The sequence below is a fragment of the Lactuca saligna genome, chromosome 8 (genome assembly GCF_052625555.1).
Source record: "Lactuca saligna cultivar CGN05327 chromosome 8, ASM5262555v1, whole genome shotgun sequence".
Taxonomy (NCBI): Eukaryota; Viridiplantae; Streptophyta; class Magnoliopsida; order Asterales; family Asteraceae; genus Lactuca; species Lactuca saligna.
In genome coordinates this window covers 216,005,986-216,011,905 of record NC_136424.1, presented here as the reverse complement: position 1 = coordinate 216,011,905, position 5,920 = coordinate 216,005,986, and the positions used below count along the sequence as shown (strand labels likewise).

The 5,920-nt window shown below is 29.6% G+C and overlaps 1 long non-coding RNA gene across 5 annotated transcripts; it reads right to left on the bottom strand.

The window, feature by feature from the left end:
• Positions 1-420: 420 nt before the first annotated feature.
• Positions 421-2,513, bottom strand: LOC145012421 (uncharacterized). 5 transcript variants are annotated; one of them, XR_013664483.1, is made up of 7 exons: positions 2,138-2,513; positions 1,934-2,050; positions 1,603-1,846; positions 1,373-1,419; positions 1,170-1,301; positions 975-1,086; positions 421-876 (listed from the first exon to the last, which is right to left on the bottom strand). It is a non-coding gene; the product is annotated as an uncharacterized LOC145012421 (long non-coding RNA). The 5 variants fall into 5 exon arrangements; XR_013664485.1 differs by having other exon boundaries at positions 1,234-1,301; positions 2,138-2,512; XR_013664486.1 differs by having other exon boundaries at positions 1,170-1,419; positions 1,934-2,060.
• Between the last annotated feature and the right edge of the window lie 3,407 nt (positions 2,514-5,920).

The following is a 5,920-nucleotide window of genomic DNA, read 5'->3' as shown; positions in this document are numbered from 1 at the left end:
GGTTATATTCATTTTTAGATTTTTTTTTCTATTTTTTTAAAGTGTTAATACCAAATTGTTCACAGAAATAACCTAAATGTTGTCTTTTCTTTTTATTATGTTTTTCTTTTCTAAAAGATTTTCTTTTAGATCTATATTATCTTTGATTTTCACTAGGGTTATATTCCTTTTCAGATTTTTTTTCTATTTTTTTAAAGTGTTAATACCAAATTGTTCACAGAAATGACCTAAATGTTGTCTTTTGAGTGAGGCGTTGATTCAATTTTATTTCATTGCATAAAACTAAGCCTTCTTGAGTACTTATTTTTCCATATGAATAATTTTAATAAGGAGTTTAAGAGTGATTTCATTGTAACTAGAGGAAATTACATGCGCCGTTGTCGCTGTTTACATTGGAGTACATAACGAAGCATATAATAATATCGATGAAATCGCATTACATATATGAAACAGAGGTTGAAATTGGTCATACAGTGAGGATTACATTATCAAAAGACTATTACATCAGACAACTACATTACAAAACAATATTTTCTTGAGGGTATACTAAACAATCGAACGCATTACACGTATGGATGGATGTCGTTGGGAAGCTCCTTAATTTCTGTTGAGTTTTTTGATAACGTATTCATGTTTCTTTCTCATTTCATGGATGTTATTTAGCAGCTTATTGGTGTCGTAGTTGGTTTCAAATACGATCTGTTGCATCTTCAGCTAATTGTTGTATGATGGTTTCGAGTTCATCCCCTATTTTTATTTTTATTTTTTTCTGTTTGATAATATATTATATGCAAACTACCTGTTAATAAGCTTCAATTAACTTCTTTAGACCAACTCCACGAGCTCTATCATGTGTTTGACTATTTGTAGATCAACCTAACCATAGGCAAACGGAAACGAAAAATTATTGATATAAGTATCAAAAATTAAGCCAACTCTGTGAAACCAATAGGATGAATGTTCGCCAAGCATACCTAGTTTCACCATAGATTCTAATTTCTATCAATTATCTGATTCAATACTTGATTCATTAGAAGTATTAGACCTTTTCGACATACACATATCGCAATCATCTGGTCTTATTTACTGCAACAAAAATGAGATGACAAAGAAAATTTATATTGTTAAGAAAAATATTGTAAAGAATTTCTATTTGATACACTAATTACCATATTCAAAGAGATTATAAAGAGACCACATTAGGTAAATGGTTCCCACCATACTTGACACAACCTTACAATCTTCGATATCACCATACTTGCCAAAGTCATTGGTTAGAATTTTAGCGTGCGTATCCAAACCTTAACCGAAAAGTTATATGAAAGTGTGTAAGAGGCTTGTGTAGTTAATGATGGAGTAGAACTAATCTTACCGGTTCTTTGAGGCATTTCATCAAGCAGTTGATGTGCATCTTCAAATCTGCCAATTATGAACAAAAAAACCAATCTAATAAGCCCCAAATTTGTTTCTTTTTTTACAGAGAAGGTTTGTCCAAAATTACATATGAGTTCATTATGTTAAAATAAAATCACTGACTTAAAGATGGAGTAGCTGAAGATGGAACTCCAGAGAAGAAGTAGAAGAGGAAAAAAAGAGACAAACCTTAAATCAACATACATGAACTCTGTCATTATGAATTGGAAGTGTAAGCGTAAGAAGGCATGAGGGAAGCCATAAGAAAAAAAGAGAAGGCGTCGACCTCCAATCGTGGAAGGTACAATCGATTTACAAAACGGTTGAACTCTTTGCTTCTTTTTCCCCTAAAGAATGTATAAAATCAAGCATATTGGAAGCGATGGTTGTAGAGGGAGGACCGGTGGGAATGATTATCTTGACAATATTGGTACTGTAATAAAACAGCTTACAAGTCAAAGGAAGTGAGAAACTCGTGATCAAAAGGTGAAAATATGTACGAAAGTAAAAGAGTAAAAACCATTGCCGAGTTTTCGAACAATCTGGTTCGCTATGTCTTTCTTCTCCGACCGTGCCACTTGATGGGTTATGGTACGCCTTCGATCTTCATAGCAGTGAAGCAAGGTGATGGTGACGTCTGTAAACAGCTAGCGTGATATGTAAGTAGTAGTTAATAAGCAAAAGGAGAAGGGAGAAGGAAAAATCAAAAAAATAGGATTCAAACCTTTTACACAAGATGAACAAAGACTTTCCAGGAGTTGACCGTGTTATCCCAAACAACTGAAATGATTGTTAATGTCTTCGGGCAAGGGCAAAATCGAAGATAGAAGATGAACAAAGAGAGAAGTAGAGAAATACAGGAGATGAAATTGGGAGTGGTGCAAGAAAGAGGAGTGCAGGAAATTGCAAGAGACATGGAAGCTTTCCTGATGAAATTAAGAGCAAATTGAGATAAGAAGAAAGGGGCGAAGTGAAAGGCGGTGGAGTCAACGCGGTGGAGAAGAAGTGATAAAAAGCTAAAACAGTACAAGTATGGTGGTTTGAAAGTTGCCATTTTTTTTTTCTTAATTGGCTGTGTTTTCTCAATTTGAGATTGTTCAGTAATTTTGCACACACACATATATATATATATATATATATATATATATATATATATATATATATATATATATATATATATATATTTCACCTTTTCTTCTATAGAAATATTTTTTTTTTCTAAGAATAAAAAAATATAAGTTTGTAAAATTATTTTGTTGTATTAGTTGGTTAATATGTTCAATGGTTATTTGTAAAGTATTATTTTTAACTAGTTTTCAATAAGCAAAAAATTTTAACTTATATGTTGTGGAAAAACTGATTTTTGTATATTTCCAATTGCAAGAGTATATTCTCTTTCTAATGTATTTAAATAATTTAATATATACTTATTAAAAAACCATGGAATAAAATATATAATTTTGTTAATTTTTGATAAATAAGAATATAATTCATTTTGTATAATTGTTAATTCTTCTTTTGAAAATTCTTCAAATAACCATGTTTTAAAAGGCTTCCATTTTTATGTATTAAATTGATTAATTTATTTTTTCTTGCCAGTGATCCCGGATTAAAATTTGTTATTTCTTTTTTATCCATTAAATTAGAAAATTCATTTATGAGGCAGTAGGATCCACTTCAAAGACACCTTGGACTATATTTTCTTTTAAATTTAATTGATTTTTTTCTTGTCTAATTGAAATGTAGAACACCTAGAAGGGGTTTCTACTTTATATTCTCAAGGTGATATATGAGTATACAGTGATCTAGTTGATCTACTTCTTCTCAATAGAGGTATTTCTCCATCATCATTATCGAATTCTATTTGAATTCTTCCTTCCGATGCTTGTACAATTTCTGTAATTTAATTATTTATTTTTGGTTGAGGAGGAACTGCTCCTTCTAAAATCCAATTTTTTGGAAAATCTATTTCATCCCACTTAATATCTTTTTTAGTGGTTATTTTAGACATATAAAAATTACTTTCTATTATAATAGTTTCATTATTAGGTTTATTAGTTTTTTTACACATTGGATTCATTGTTTTTAAAGGCGTGTAGTATATTCTATAGCATATACATCTTAATTTAGATCATGTCATATAATTATATCCATTTGTTTTACCAATTAATGTTAAGGCATCGAGTATATTAACATCAGATAGTGATAATTGTAAATTAGGATACACATTAAAATATACTGGACCATTGCTTAAACTACACTATATTATGCCCATTAAAGATTGTTTCCAATTCATATTATGACCATCACGTAATAAAACTAAAAAACTTTCTGGTAAACCTTGTAAAGTTAATGGTTTAAAAGCAATTTGCTCTAAACCTATATGTAAATAATTATTAGTATATATACATACATATATATATATATATATATATATATATATATATATATATATATATATATATATATATATGAATATCATCATAGGTTAATAATTTAACAATCATGTCATCTTGGTTCATTGTTAAATTCTCTTCAGTTGTTTTAACTGATTGTATAAAACCTAATTCTTCAAAAGTACCTAGTTCATATCAAACTTTTGGTTGTATTCTAGGAATTGTCTATTTATTTAATAAATCTAATTGTTTTGGGATTTCATATTCTTCATTTACTTGATTTTTAACATTATTCCCATTATTCCTTTTGAAGATGTGAAAATTCATTTGAGAAATAAGTGTTAAATAACTCATGAAACATTGGCTCTGATACCATAGAATCTAGAGAAGGCCCAAGGGTAACATATAGTGACGTCAAAATACAGTCATAGGATTATTTTCCATAACAGATAATTTAATTTGAAACGTTGATATATACCGAGTCAATGACAAACAACCCTAAAAACGCCAAACTTTGGCAAAAAGAAGGGCAACACCACGACTAATGGTTAAATATATCAATTTAAATTTCATGTTATAAACCTAGACTTTTGTATTTCAAATCACTATATGGTACCTAAGGTTTCTTACAAAATTAGCAAAGCCATTATTTCGTGAGATTATTTAACACTTAAAAGGATTTAGCCTATCATTAGGCCAATACAGACAATAATAAAGTATAAGTAACGAAAAATTACAAGAGTAAAGGGAAACACAATCAAAGAAAGAAGGATGCACCAGAAATACTTTAAAACTTATTCTATAATTTCAGAATATTTTACAAGAGGAAAGAGAAGGTAGGAACTAATCTTCTAGCATGCTTAATAAATAAACATAACAACATATATATAGGCTCGGACTTCAAAGCAAGTTTAAAAACTATAAAATATTACAAGAGAATAATTGAGCACACTGACAAGTGTATTATGACAGCTGACTATTCTAATGTTTTCCATTGTCTTCATTATTGTAGCTTTATCAAAGCAAATAGAGAATATTGATAGGTGTAGAAGTTTTCACCATAAAGTCCTTTTGCTTTTGTCTTTTTCTTTTGTAGCTTTTCCAATATCATATCTTCAATAGTGGCAAAAGCATCTTCCACAGTGATTTCATCCATAATGTCATTGTTATCATCAATTGGCTAAGATTATCCTACTAGACAATTATCATCATTGCATGTAGATAACATTGAGCTGTCTCATGATTGTTTTTTGAGGTTTTGAAGCAGGCGTTCTTTCATTTGACGAGAATAAATCTTTATAATTTCATCTTTTGATCGGGATGAATTTCCTTGAGCTTTTATGGAGTTTAAAACTTTTTCATAAGGATTAAAATTGTTGGATTGTTCCTTACGGGATAAAATTCTTTTTGAGATTTATATTTCAAAATTGCTTGATTGATATTATCAACCGTTTGTTTAGAGTTTATCTCATTTGAGGTTGGATCGTTTTGCAACATTTTTGCCCAAAACTTTGTAAGATATGATATTTGAAAAGATGGGAACTTATTTAGACTATAATCAACTTCCGTGATCCATTTCTAAATCCAAGGAATTGAAAATTCTATGAAAAAATGTTGGGTACGTATTACCTCCCTTCCTCCATTGGAGTGCTCAAGAGCCTCGTTGTATTTTGGAGCCAAATGAAGCCATTCAACATATAAAGATTTGAATGAATCAGGGAGAATTTGAACACTTGGACCATATGATGACGGCCATTTTATAAACTAATTTGGCCACTTTTGTTTATAAACTTGGTCAAAAAATTTGAAAAACCAAGATTTTTTTTTTTTTTTTTTTAAGATTTTCATAAAGAAAAGCTTTATAAAAGCTGTCGATATAATCACTAAATATATATTTTATTAAGATCTTTTGTTCAGGGTGGTGAAATTCTCTTTCCCTGAGGATGCTTAAATGTCGTTCTTCTGCAGATATAAGCTTTTTGAATATTAATTTGCTGAAGTTATAAAATTTCTTGTCTCCTGGAAGTGAGAAATGTGAAATCTCACATGTACCTGTAGAAATTAGTTTTATTCTCATAATAATTTCGTAACTTGTAAGAACATGCTGCATA